We start from the raw sequence: 14,069 nt of genomic DNA on the forward strand, positions 1-14,069 counted from the left end.
AAAAACGGATTTCTATTGCCTAGTCGATCAGCTTCCTGAACCCTACATGATCGTAAGTGATTTGAATGCCCACAACAGTCTCTGGGGAGACGCCGGGTGCAACACTCGAGGGCGAATCATGGAAAATTTTCTTGTAAGCTCTGGTGCATGCCTCTTTAATGACGCTGCAAAACGAAATCTCTTATTTGATGCTGTGCGTAGTCTAATAGACTTATTGTTGCATTGTGTTAATGGGAGATTTCAATTGTGTATGTGATCCGTGTGATCGAAGCGGCATTAACACTCAGCGGGACAGGAGTGGTGAAGTTTTATCTAACCTAATAGAAAATGCAGAGCTCATTGATATAGGAGTGTCGGGACAGGGAGCTCGCTCTTATACACGAATTCAAGGTCGCTCTTACACCCGCCTTGATCGGATTTATGTTTCTTCATCACTCCTCTCCCGGGGACTGTCCAGTATTACTATCCCAGTTTCCTTCTCTGATCATTGCATGGTTGTCGCAAAGATTGGTGAGAAATCTAACCTATTTCCGACCACAGTGGGCACTCTGGAAGCTTAACTCTGAGCTCCTAAGTGATCAGGAATTAATCGCGTGCGCATGACCCTAAAAAATTCTCTTTCTACTGACTTGCCGTTATTTGCAGCTTGGGAACTCTTTAAACAAGAGGTTCGTATAGTGGCTGTAGAAATTCGATCGCTGAAAGCGTTCTATAGAAAGAATGAAGAAACAATACTTCTTAAGAGCCTACACCACCTTTATCAGATGGAATGCGAAATGCCAGGCACTTACATTGTTGACATATAAGATCTTAAATGTGAGTTACAAAAGTATGATGCACTGCGTTACAGAGGTGCGCGAGTTCGATCTCGAAATAGGCGTGCTCTGCAGTCTGAGCAACCAACACGTCAAGCTTTGCTTGACGAGCGACGTCACGCTGTTTCCAAAGTAATTCCGGAAGTATACTCCGAAAGTAGTCGGCTAACAAATACGAATGACATAATTTCCAAGTTCGAAACTTACTACAGTGTGTTGTTTAGTGCCCGGCCCGATGATCACGATGCAGAAGTCTTAGAGAGTTTTGTGTCTCTTGTAAAACCTTTACAGGATGATGACTGCATTCGTTAGTGATACCCTTACAGTACAAGAAATTGGGCTAGCTATTGATCAGCTGCCCCTGTCGAAAACACCCGGCCCTGATGGACTTTCCTGTGAATATTACAAAGCTTTCACATCAATTATGAGTCCCATATTATTGGACATTTTTATTACAAGTTTAGAGGTAGACGCCCTTGCGCAATCTTTTTGCAAAACCCACACAGTTTTAATTCCCAAAAGTTCAGATAAGGAGAAACTGCGTTCTGTTGAAAAACGTGGATTATAAAATTCTTGCATAAATTTTATCGAATAAATTACAATTCGCCATGTCAATTCTCACTGGTTCCCATCAGACGTGTGGAATTATATGTAGGCCGATCCATTCAAACCAACATACGTATCGTCCGTATATTTCTTCAATACTGCTGCACTTCCACTGAACAGCTCGCAATGCCCCAGGTAGACCTTGCTAGAGCTTTTGAACGTGTCAGTCACTCCTATTTATTTTCTCTTCTCGACCATGCCAATGTTGGCTCCGTTGTGCTTAAAGGCGTTAAGCTTTGCTATACGTGTTGTACTACTCGTTTAGTTATAAATGGCCAGCTCTCTAAACCCGTTTCCATTTACTCTTCGGTAAAATAAGGATGCCCGATGTCCCCATTACTATTCGCCCTTTATCTGGAACCGCTATGCTTAAGTGTAATTCAGTCGGATTACATCCATGGCTTCAATATACTGGGTAATGAAGTAAAAGTATTAGCTTATGCGGATGATTTAGCGTTCTTCTGCACGGATAAGGCCAGTGTTGAAAGGTAGTATCAACAATAGAGAAATTTGGCAGCATATCAGGAGCACGAATTAACTCCGGAAAAAGCTTAGGTTTATGGATTAGCTAATGGTGCCATGAACGTAAACGGGAAAGGGGGATTTTGCCCATGCTTCTTTGTTTGTCATATCACAGCTACGCAGTAAAGAGGCAGTCCCTTAACTTCTTTGCCCCTAGACGCACAGATGGGCACCTCTTCAGACGACTTTGCACTCGAGTCTGTCGCAAAGAAAAAACGCACACAGATAGGATCCCCAGTCCTTTACACGCTAGGCAGTCGTAGACTTGGCAGAGCAGAGATTCTTGCTACGCAAAATGCGCGTGTTTTGACTTATTAAAAAATAGCTGTCCTCGAATCAAATCCGCGGGAAGGCTCGTTTAGCGGCACCATTATGGCTTCTCTCCCGTCTCTCACATGTCGCCAGCAGGGGCCTACACTCGTCCACAGTTCCTAACGCAACGTACGTGATAATGAGGAACCGCGGCTCTCTAAAAGTGAGGAATTGTTGCTCTCTAAAGGGGGCGTGATCATCAAATTCAAATGCTGTCTTGACTTCCGGTGGAGTCCTAGTCCAGCGAGGACTGCTCGCCGCGCGTACAGCGCACCTCAGAGACGGTGCTGTTGAGCTCGTTGGCAACCATCCACTCGTGCTCGAGGATCTCCTTGAGGGTGGGCCGCTCCACCGGCACCAGCGCCAACCAGTGGCGGATCAGGTCCTCGCACATGGGCGACAACTTCCGCCGGAAGTGGAGCTCGGCACGAAGGATATGCTCGTCCTCCTCGAAGAGGATGTTGCCGCACACCATGTTGTACAGCAGGAAGCCGAGCGACCACACGGTGGTGGCGCGGCCGTTGTACCGGCTGTGCTGGATCCACTTGGGAGGGCTGTACACCCGGGTGCCGTCGAAGTCCGTGTAGAATCCATCTCGAAGGAAGGCTCCGGAACGGAAGTCGATGAGGTTGGCCGAGAGGGTCTTGAGATTGATCAGAATTTTCTCATCCTTGATGTCGCGGTGGGTGGCGCCCACCTTGTGGCACGCCGTCACAGGCTAGACTATCTCGTTGAAGAGCCGCGAAAGCGTCTCCTCGAGCACGCCTTTTTCGGTGATGTAGTCCAAAAGGTCCTTAACCGGATCACGCCCGGAACGTAGCCCACACGCCGCAGGAGCATTGATCTGTTCCCAAAACGACACACGCTCGTCTTAGGGCTTTTCCATACTACGTTTCCATACGTCTTAGGGCGTTGCCATACTAGGTTCAGCTTTCCATCTCTCTGGAGGAAAAATGAAGACCGCGTGTGAAGGACGAACTCCGAATGGGCTCCGGCTCTTGGAACACCTCACAGCTGATCTTTTGTTTCTACAACGTGCTTACCACCCCCAGTCGACGGATCTTAACGGGTAAAATCTTTTGAGACCAAGATCTCCCAGATCCGCTGAGACCTCGGCCCTTGGGCATGTCGAGGCGAGCAGGCCGCAGCGCTAGGCCTAACATAGGCGCCGCGATTACGGCGTGACAGCATCGCGTGTCGCCCATGCCCACTGCACTGCTACCGTAACGATGGCTGCCCGAGACCCCCTGCCTGCTGCAGCATTGGACAAAACCACACCAATTTCCAGTTATTGTTATCTGTGAACCTAATATGGATTCTTCTTTCCGTATTTCTGGTTATGTCCAGATGTGGTCTCGTGACGACCAAACCTCGAGCAAAGTATTAGTTTGTATACGTCACGACCTGGTGTATTTCAGACATGACGTCCCATCGCATACTACTAATGATTACGTATGCCTCACCATAAAATACAGATGTCGCACGGTTACAGTGATTGGAGGATATATCCACCCAAGAGCGAGGATCGATTGCTCGCACCTGATGTCTCTGCTGCAAGCATCGCAAGGCCCTCATATTGTGATTGGTGACTTTAACGCACACCATCCCCTGTGGGGTAGCACTTCGATGAATTCTCGTGGCAAATATTTGGCTGACTTTATGTGTAGTCGGGGACTAAATGTGCTCAATGACGGGTCTCCTACATTTATTCGTGGCACGTCCTACAGCAGTTGTCTTGACCTAACGTTTGTATCAAGGAGCCTTCTGTCTTCAGCATCCTGGTCGACGGATCTAGAGACTCATGGTAGCGACCACCTCCCCACTTACGTTCACTTTAGCTGGTTTCGCCGTTCAGCCTCACGTTGCATTCGTCAAACAGACTGGATTGCATTTAAGACCTCTGTCGACGCCGCCTGTCAGAGTATGACATCTCCATCCGAAATAGAGGACATCATTGCCTCTACCCTGCGGGACAAAACTAGAGAAGTCAGCATACCGAGGCACAGGTCATCGGTCGACATACAATATGAGGCCCTTCGTGCGATCCGTCGCCGCGCAGAACGGCGATACAGAAGAACAAAGTCACCGTCCGATCTTTCGAGCAGTCGCCCAGCTCAACGACATGTTCTTCGACATCTGGAGAAGCTTGACAGACAGCGTTGGAGGGCTTTCTGTGGATCCCTAGATCCAAGACAGCCTCTATCTAAGATATGGCGGGTCATACGAAGTCTCCAGACAACTCCACAACAAAGACACCCATTCCATGCGGTGGCTCTACATCAACGCCGGACCGAATTGATGATGATATGTAGTGTTTAATGGCGCAAGGGCCAGGTTTGGCCAAAGAGCGCCATGACAAGTGGTGATGTTGACGATGTATTATGGAGATGTGACTTGGCTGTAAAGTGGCCTAAAAATTGTCGCTGTAAAGTGCGTAAAATCTACGTGCTATAAAATTATGGCGATGACTAATGACGATTACTATGAACATTAAAATCTATCGTAAATGAATGGTGCAGAATAAAAGATATAAGAGATAGTAAAATTACCTGGAGCACTGCTGCCTCACCGGAGCCCTTGGAACACAAGGGCCTAGAGGCGCGTGCTATACGAAAGAGATATCGTAGCGGCATCCTCTGAAGAGAGGACCCGCTACGAACATGTGGGGCTAAAAACATGCAGGACAACATCTTTCAGGAAATTTAGTACTGTGTTGGTGTCAAATAAAGGTTCTGGGCCGAGTAGCATTACAGGATGTAGGGGGATGTGCTGCCGGTATGCTAGGGAAAAATGTTTCCTTCTTTCGGATTCGGCTGCCCGACACTCCAGGAGGACGTGGAGGACGGTCAGCCTCTCCCCGCATCTACCGCAGGTTGGAGGATCATTTTCAGTGAGTAAAAAATTATGTGTGCCAAATGTGTGTCCTATTCTTAGACGACAGAATAGGACATCTGTCCGGCGTGATTTTGTTACGGAGGGCCAAGAACCTAATTGTGGCTTTATCACGTGGAGCTTATTTATTTCTTCGTCCCACATGCGTTGCCAGTGGTTTCGTAGTTTCCTTCTTAAGAAAGGCTTCAGGTCTTTGACAGGGACCGGAGCAGTAGGACTAACTGCATGTAATGAAATTGATGTGGCCATCTGGTCCACTAGAACGTTACCCTGGATGCCCCTATGGCCAGGCACCCAGCATATAATCACATGCTGGTTAGATACATATGCTTTACATAACACGGAATAGAGTTCAATTAAAACAGGATTTTTGCGCTTACAGAACGATATCAAAGCCTTCACAACACTTAGGGAGTCCGTAAAAATAACTGATTTTCTGAGTTTTGTTTTCCTTATATGCTTCACGGTCGACAATATTGCGTAGGCCTCAGCCGTAAAGATACTAGTTTCCGGATGCAGTACGTCGGATTCCGAGAAGGATGAACCGACGGCTGCATAGGACACCCCGTCGTGTGACTTCGATGCGTCTGTGTAGAACTCCGTACAGGAGTATTTGTGCTGGAGTTCCCGGAAATGCATTTGGATTGCAATCTCTGGGGCGTTTTTTGTAACTTCCATGAAAGATTTATCGCATTGTATCAACTGCCACTCCCAAGGAGGTAGCAGCTTGGCTGGATGCGTTAGGCGAAGTTCGAGAAGTGGAACATGCATTTCATGACTAAGCTCCCTCACACGCAGCGAGAAAGGCTGTCTTACGGAAGGACGGTTACGAAACAGTGTAGCATATGTCATGTCGTTAATGGTGTTAAAACAGGGATGTTCAGGATTAGAGTGGACTTTCAAAAAATATGTTTGGCTGATGTATGTTCTCTGGATATGAAGTGACCACTCATTCGATTCTGCATAAAAGCTTTGTACGGGACTCGTTCTGAAAGCTCCTGTGGCTAAACGGATACCCAGATGGTGAACAGGGTCTAGCATCTTTAGCGCGCTCGGGGCGGCAGAGTGATAAATCACGGCACCATAGTCTAGGCGTGAACGAATGAGGCTTTTATAGAGTTTCAATAAAGACATCCTGTCACTACCCCATGTACTCTGGGATAGGAGTTTCATTATGTTCATCGTTTTTAGACATTTTTCTTTAAGATGTTTAATGTGGGGGACGAAAGTGAGTCTGTAGTCAAGTATGACACCTAGAAATTTGTGTTCTTTGTTTACAGGTATTTGTTGTCCACCCAGTTCTAAGCAAGGGTCTGGGATCATTCCTCTCTTTCTTGTAAAAAGAACGCAAGTGCTTTTGTTAGGATTGATCTTAAAGCCATTCCTGTCTGCCCACATTGAGACTTTGTTCAGGCCATGCTGTACCTGTCTCTCGCACACTGCGAGGTTACAGGATTTGAAAGCTATCTGAATGTCATCCACGTAGACAGAGTAAAAGATGGCCTGAGGTAATGAAGCGCGAAGCGTGTTCATCTTCACGATGAAGAGCGTGCAGCTGAGCACGCCTCCTTGGGGTACACCCGTTTCTTGCGTAAAAGGACGTGAGAGTGCATTGCCTACTTTTACCCGGAACGTACGATTTGACAGATAGCTTTCCATTATGTTAAGCATATTACCGTGGATGCCCATTTCTGACAGGTCTTCTAAGATTCCGTAACGCCACGTTGTGTCATAGGCCTTTTCCATATCGAGAAATATCGATAGGAAGAACTGTTTATGTATGAATGCCTCCCGAATATTTGCTTCAACACGTACGAGATGATCGGTTGTGGACCGCCCTTCTCGAAAGCCGCATTGATAAGGATCAAGCATTTTGCTCATTTCAAGGAAATGGATCAGTCGCCGATTAATCATTTCTTCAAATGCCTTACAAAGGCAACTTGTGAGGGCTATCGGGCGGTAACTTGCCACTGAGGAAGGGTCTTTACCTTGTTTCAAAACAGGGACCACAATAGCTTCCTTCCATGCGGTTGGAAGGTACCCTGCATCCCAGATGGTGTTGAAAAGTGTGAGTAGTGTAACTTGCGTGTCATCGTGTAAGTTTTTGAGCATTTCATACATGATTCTGTCAGATCCGGGTGCAGAGCTCTTGCATGAGCTCAAGGCAGCTTTCAACTCAGCAATACTGAATGGGCAGTTGTAGGATTCACTCTGTGGACATTTTCTTTTGAGTGGCTTACATTCTTCTATTTGCTTATATTTCAGGAAGGATTTCGAATAATGTTTTGAACTTGACACACTCTCAAAGTGCTCCCCAAGTGAGTCTGCCTGATGTTGCAGCGTATCACCCTGTGTGTTTACCAGAGGGAGTGAATATGTTTGTCTCCCTCTAATTCTATTTACGCGGTTCCAGACTTTCGCCTCATCTGTAAACGAGTTGATGTTCGATAAAAACTTTTGCCAGCTCTCTCTTCTGGCCTGTCGGCGGGTTCTCCTGCCTTGAGACTTAACTTTCTTAAAGTTAACGAGATTCTCTGCAGTGGGCGAAGAGCGTAGCAACCCCCACGCTTTGTTTTGATTCCTACGTGCGACTCTACATTCATCGTTCCACCACGGGACATGCCGTTTGCATGCCGAGCCACTTACTTCACGTATGCATTTAGATGCGGCATCTATAATAAAAGCTGTAAGGTAATCCACAGCAGCATCAATTTGTAACGAGGACATGTCATCCCATGATATGCTAGTTATGGTTCGGAATTTCTCCCAGTCGGCTGTGTCGACCTGCCACCTAGGAGCCTGTGGTAGATATTCGTTTTCTTTAAGTGTTCTTAATAGTATGGGGAAGTGGTCGCTTCCGTAAGGATTGTTCGCAACTTCCCACTCCAGTTCAGGCAGTATAGACGGGGAAACTATGCTGAGATCAATTGAAGAAAAGGTATTATTTGCAAGACAGTAATAAGTGGGTTTCTTCTTATTCAAAAGGCACGCACCAGAAGAAAAAAGGAACTGTTCAACAAGACGACCTCGCGCATCTATACGACAGTCACCCCACAGGGAGCTGTGCGCATTGAGATCGCCAAGAACAACATAAGGTTCTGGCAATTCGTCTATAAATGACTGGAATTCATGTTTGTTTAATTTGTAGTGTGGGGGTACGTAAAGCGAGCTAATGGTGATGAGTTTGTTTAGGAGGACAGCTCGAACTGCCACTGCTTCAAGAGGCGTTTGGAGCTGTAAATGTTGACACGCAATGCTTTTGTGGATAACTATAGCTACACCTCCCGATGATGCGATAGCATCATCGCGATCTTTGCGAAAAGTTATATACTGTCGGAGAAAGTTTGTGTGTTTTGATTTTAGGTGTGTTTCCTGTAAACACAGCACTTTTGGATTGTGTTTGTGTATGAGTTCTTGTACGTCATCCAGGTTTCTAAGAAGACCTCTGACGTTCCATTGGATAATTTGTGTATCCATATTTATTTTAAATAAGTACTGTGTCTACGGAAAGGGAGGTGATGCCTTAGGTTACAGAGCTCTTTCGAGGCCCTGTAACCGGGGTTTTGTTTTTTCTGGAGCGCTCGAGGGAACCTCGCCGCTCCTTAGGCGCTTGCTGCGCCGTAGGTATAGGTGTTGTGTCCATTGCCTCTTGTGAGGCGCCGGACACGCGCTCTTGCGAGCGAGAAGTTTTTCGTGAGAGTCTCACCTCGGAAGGCAAGACCCCTGCGCCCACCAGCCCTGAGGTCGATGGGGCTCCCTGTGGGATTTGGCTGCGCCGGCTGTTGCCAGCGCTGGGAGGGGCCGGGGAGGTCGAGGCAGCCTCGGCTGCGCCCACCTTCGGGGTCGGTGGCCCCGTCTGCTGGGTTGACGGAGCAGCGCTAGCTGCAACCGCCGCGGGGGCTGATGGCGTAACTGCCGACTCACGGGTCGTGGGTCGGACAGCCGCCGGAGGCCGTTGTGACGCTGCCCCCTGACGCGCCACTTCGGCAAAGCTGGCCTTAGGAAGGTATGCAACCCGCCTGCGTGCCTCTTTGAATGATATGTTTTCTTTTACTTTGATTGTGACTACTTTTTCTTTCTTCCACGACGGGCATGACCGCGAGTATGCGGCATGCTCGCCATCACAGTTCACGCAGTGTGGAGCGTTTTCGCACGTTTCAGAGGCATGGTCACGGGAACTACATTTTGCACATGTCTGCCGGCCTCGGCAGTTCTGGGAACTGTGGCCGAAACGCTGGCATTTGAAACAGCGGAGAGGATTTGGAACATACGGCCTGACCCGTAGCATTACGTAGCCGGCCTCGAGTGTCTCAGGCAGAATGCTTGAGGAGAAAGTCAATACAAGATGCTTGGTTTTTATCTCCTTGCCGTCGCGCCTTAGCATGATTCTTTTAACATTGATCACGTTTTGCTCACTCCAGCCTTCCAACAGTTCGGCTTCTGTGAGCTCCATCAAATCGTCGTCAGAAACAACACCACGGCTGGTGTTCATAGTTCGGTGTGGGGTTACTGTTACTGGGATTTCCCCAAATGACTGAACTTTAGGAAGATTTTCATGCTGTTTCGGATTGCGGAGTTCCAGAAGGAGATCGCCGCTAGCCATTTTCGTTGCTTTATAGCCGGTACCAAGAGTTTCAGTTAGGTGCTTAGATACGAGGAAAGGAGAAATCATTCTCATGGTCTTTTCAGGATTGTTTGAATGAATTACATGGAATCGGGGGAAGTTTGGCTGTTTGTTCCCAAGAAATTGGAAAATATCTTCGGTGCGCCCTCGTTTCGGAGGGCGATCAGGTAGTCGGGGAAAGGAAGTGGCCATTAGAAGTATGGTTTTTTCGGCAGGGATGGCCGCCGCCCACCATGGAGCCCAACCAGGGGACGACACAGGACGGAAATATTCAGTTCTGCGCACGCCAGCGGTACAACCCCGCTATAACCAAATACATATACCCAAGACTGGATATAGTGCACAAGGTTAACCCTCGCCGCCTACGAAGCTGGAAGTAATACGAAAATAAAGAGAGGACAGGAAAGATTAAAAGTGAGAGAAAGACGAAGATTTGAGGGAGAAAGAGAAAGGAAAAGGCAACTACCGATTTCCCCCGGGTGGGTCAGTCCGGGGGTGCCGTCTACGTGAAGCAGAGGCCAAAGAGGTGTGTTGCCTCCGCCGGAGGGCCTTAAAGGTCCGAACACCCGGCATCGGCTCAACCCCCAGGATCCCCCTTTCCCCGGACACGGCTAAGCCGCGCACGGTTAGACGCGGGAGGGTCCAACCCTCGTGTGCTCGGGTACGTGGTGTCGCAACACACCAAACGCCTGCTTGCGCAGACGCCCCTGCGGGGGCCGGACCGAATTGGAGGTAGCAGAGGACTACTGTAAACTGATTGTGGACGCATCTAATGCAGTGACTTCATCCCTTGTCACCATCGCACCCCCGTCACCTGATGAGCGGCTCGAAGTACCGTTTACGATGCAAGAGCTTGACGCTGCGCTTTCAGTTTCTCGACGCTCCTCGGCACCAGGACCAGACGGAATCACGTACGCTGCACTCTGCCATCTTCGCACCGAATCACGACGTCTTCTCCTATCTTTTTATAATACGACGTGGGAGAAAGGAAATGTTCCAGATGGTTGGAAATGCAGTCGCGTTGTAGCGCTGCTTAAACCGGGAAAGTGCCCCAACGAGCTTTCCTCCTACAGACCGATCGCCTTAGCCAGTTGCGTCGGCAAAGTAATGGAAAGAATGGTTTTGTCAAGACTGGAATGGTTTCTAGAGAGAAATAATTGCTTTCCTGATTTTATGCACGGATTTAGAAGAGGCCGTTCTTCGATTGACGGAGTTATCGACTTGGTCTCCACTGTTGAACAGGAAAGAAGTGGACGTCGGTTAGTTGGAGCTGTCTTTCTGGATATTAAGGGTGCATACGACAATGTACTACATTATGCAATCCTTGATGCACTGGAAGATTTAGACATCGGTGGCCGACTATATACATGGATTGTTAGCTACCTCAGTGGCCGCACGGTGTATATGTCGACAAGTGATGGCGACACCGGACAGTACCATATACATCGAGGTGTTCCACAAGGGGGAGTTCTCAGTCCAACTCTTTTCAATGTTGCATTGATTGGCCTTGCATCCGAACTTCCTAGCACGGTAAAGATTAGCACATATGCCGACGACATATGCATATGGGCATCTGGAGCCACCCGTCCCCAAATGCGTGCTAGGCTTCAACGTGCAGTGACAATCACAGCTAAGTATCTTCGGCGTCAAGGCCTCCGACTCTCAACTGAAAAATGTTCTGTGATTACGTTCACGCGAAAACGAATGACCAGGTATCCGATCATTGTTGACGGCGTAGCGATACCTACGGTTACACACCACAGATTCCTTGGCTTAGTCATAGACCGGGGATTATCTTGGTCAAGACACGTCGCCGCACTGAAGTCAAAGCTGAAGACTTTTGTTCACGTCCTTCGCGTCGTGGCAGCAACAAGATGGGGCCCCTCGGAGTCGTCATTACTCCAATTGTACGGAGCCCTATTCGTAGGGTATATACGGTACAGCATGCCGGCGCTCTCAAGCATGGGACTTAGTTGTGTGCGCGCGCTCGAGAGCATTCAAGCTCAGGCATTGCGCACATGTTTGGGCCTCCCACGATGCACGTGAGCCTCACGATGCTCTGCGAGCCTCTTCGAATGTACCTCCGCGTGTTGACCCGACACAGGCACCATCCTCTGTCATCGCTCCCTACCACACACCCAGGTTCCAGCTTTTCAATGACTATATCGCGGCATCAGAGTGTTTTGCCGTCGAGATTCTCTCCCGCCTGTATTCCGAGAACACCCCCGTGGGTTCTGCCTAAACCTGTCGTTACATTGCAGATCCCTGGAATTACTAAAAAGTCTTTCGTTGCATCTATTGGCCTCAGGCAACTCACCTTGTTGCACATTTCTACAGAGTACGGAGATACTGTACATGTGTATACCGATGGCTCTGTCAGACCATATGCCTCCACTGCAGCCTTCGTCATTCCACATATGATCATCGCTCGCCGGTTTAAACTAGACCATAGCTCAACATCAACTGCCGCAGAACTTGTTGCTATCCGGGAAGCACTTCGATTTCTCTCCGAGGAGCGTCCTCACGCATGGACGATATTCTGCGATTGCAAGCCAGCTCTGCAAACGATTGACTGTGTCCTCAGACGGGGCCCGTATCATTCTATGGCTATAGAAATTAGAGTATCTCGACCACGCAACTAGAAATGGCCACAATGTCACCTTTCAGTGGATACCGTCACACTGTGGCGTGATAGGGAACGAACAGGCAGACGCTGAAGCAAAAACTGCTTTAGATAATGCTTGTGAAGTACGCATTCCGTTCTCACGAACAGACACAAACGCCCTACTTCGTCGCGTAAACCACAACTCTACGTTGGAACACTGGGCCCAACCTGATCGACGACACAAGCGATTACACAAATGGGACCAAGAAATGCGATTTCGTATGCCTCAAAAGTTCAATAGAAACCACACGAGCATGGTGCACCGGATTCGCCTTGGTGTCGCCTTCACCAACCGTTATAGAAATATGATAGGTGCCAGTGATACTAGCCCAAACTGTGAATGCTGTGAGGTGCCAGAAACACTTGAACATATATTTTGCGTGTGTCCCGCGTACGCGCAAGAACGACAGCAACTTGTCTCTTCCATAGCAAACATCCATGAGAGACCGCTATCGGACGAGTTTCTTTTAGGTCCTTGGCCTAATGCAACCAGCGCAGCCCTGGTCACAAGAGCCGCTGTAGCTTTTCTCCAAGCCACTGGGCTGGACGCACGCCTTTAGAGATACCACAACTCTGTGAATTTGTATATACGCATCTCTTCCTTATACCATCGTCATTCATCAGCCCTTTCCCTCCCCGTCCCTTTTCCCCAGAGTAGAGTAGCAGGCCAGAGCAAGTTATAGCTCAGGCCGACCTCTCTGCCTTTCTGTAAATAAATTTCTCTCTCTCTCTCACACCAGCCGCCGCTATGGATCAATGATGATGATGATGTATGGGGTTTTATGGCGCAAGGGCCAGGAATGGCCAAAGAGCGCCATGTCTGTGGTAGTGGGTGTGCAGTGTAACTATGATTACTATGAAATTGGTGTGACGTGGCTGTAAAGGGGCCTTAAAATATACGCTCTACAGTGCGTAAAATCTGTGTAATAAAATTATGGCGATGACATATGACCTGTACTATGAACATTTCGATGCATTTAAAAAGAATGATACAATAGGTAAAATATATCAGATTATAATAAATGCTAGAGCACTACTGCCTCCTTAGAGCCCTGGAAACACAAGGGTCTGGAGGCATGTGCTATACCGTACAACTATCCCAGCGGCATCCTCTAAAGAGAGGAAGCGCTAGGAATGCATGGGGCTAATAACATGTAGGACCACATCTCTCAGAAAACCTAGGACTGTGTGTTAAAAAGCGGTTCTGGGCCGAGGAACATTACTGGATGAAGAGGGATGTGCTGTCTGTAAGCTAAGGAAAAATGTTTCATTCTTTCAGATTCGGCTTCCCGACACTCCAGAAGCACGTGGAGCACGGTCAGCCTCTCCCCGCATCTACCACAGGTTGGAGGCTCACTTCCGGTTAGTAGAAAATTATGGGTGCCAAACGTGTGTCCTATTCTGAGCCGACAGAATAGGACATCTGTTCGGCGCGATTTTGTAGTAGAGGGCCAGAATCCTAACTGTGGTTTTATCAGGTGGAGCTTATTATTCGTTTCCGCGTCCCACATGCGTTGCCAGTGGTCCCGCAATCTCCTTCGCAAGAAAGGTCTCAGATCTGTTGATGATGATGTGTGGTGTTTTGTGGCGCAAGGGCCAGGCTTGGCCAAAGAGCGCCATGACAAGTGGTGAC

At 48.3% G+C, this 14,069-nt stretch overlaps 1 long non-coding RNA gene and 1 pseudogene across 1 annotated transcript in view; one reads left to right on the forward strand and one right to left on the reverse strand.

Moving 5' to 3' along the window:
* Positions 1 to 14,069, forward strand: part of LOC142557212 (uncharacterized) — a 220,910-nt gene that overhangs the window by 171,902 nt on the left and 34,939 nt on the right. The window lies entirely within an intron of this gene.
* On the reverse strand, positions 2,461 to 3,382 carry LOC142557897 (serine/threonine-protein kinase pim-3 pseudogene; annotated as a pseudogene).

The sequence above is a fragment of the Dermacentor variabilis genome, chromosome 9 (assembly GCF_050947875.1).
Source record: "Dermacentor variabilis isolate Ectoservices chromosome 9, ASM5094787v1, whole genome shotgun sequence".
Lineage (NCBI taxonomy): Eukaryota > Metazoa > Arthropoda > Arachnida > Ixodida > Ixodidae > Dermacentor > Dermacentor variabilis.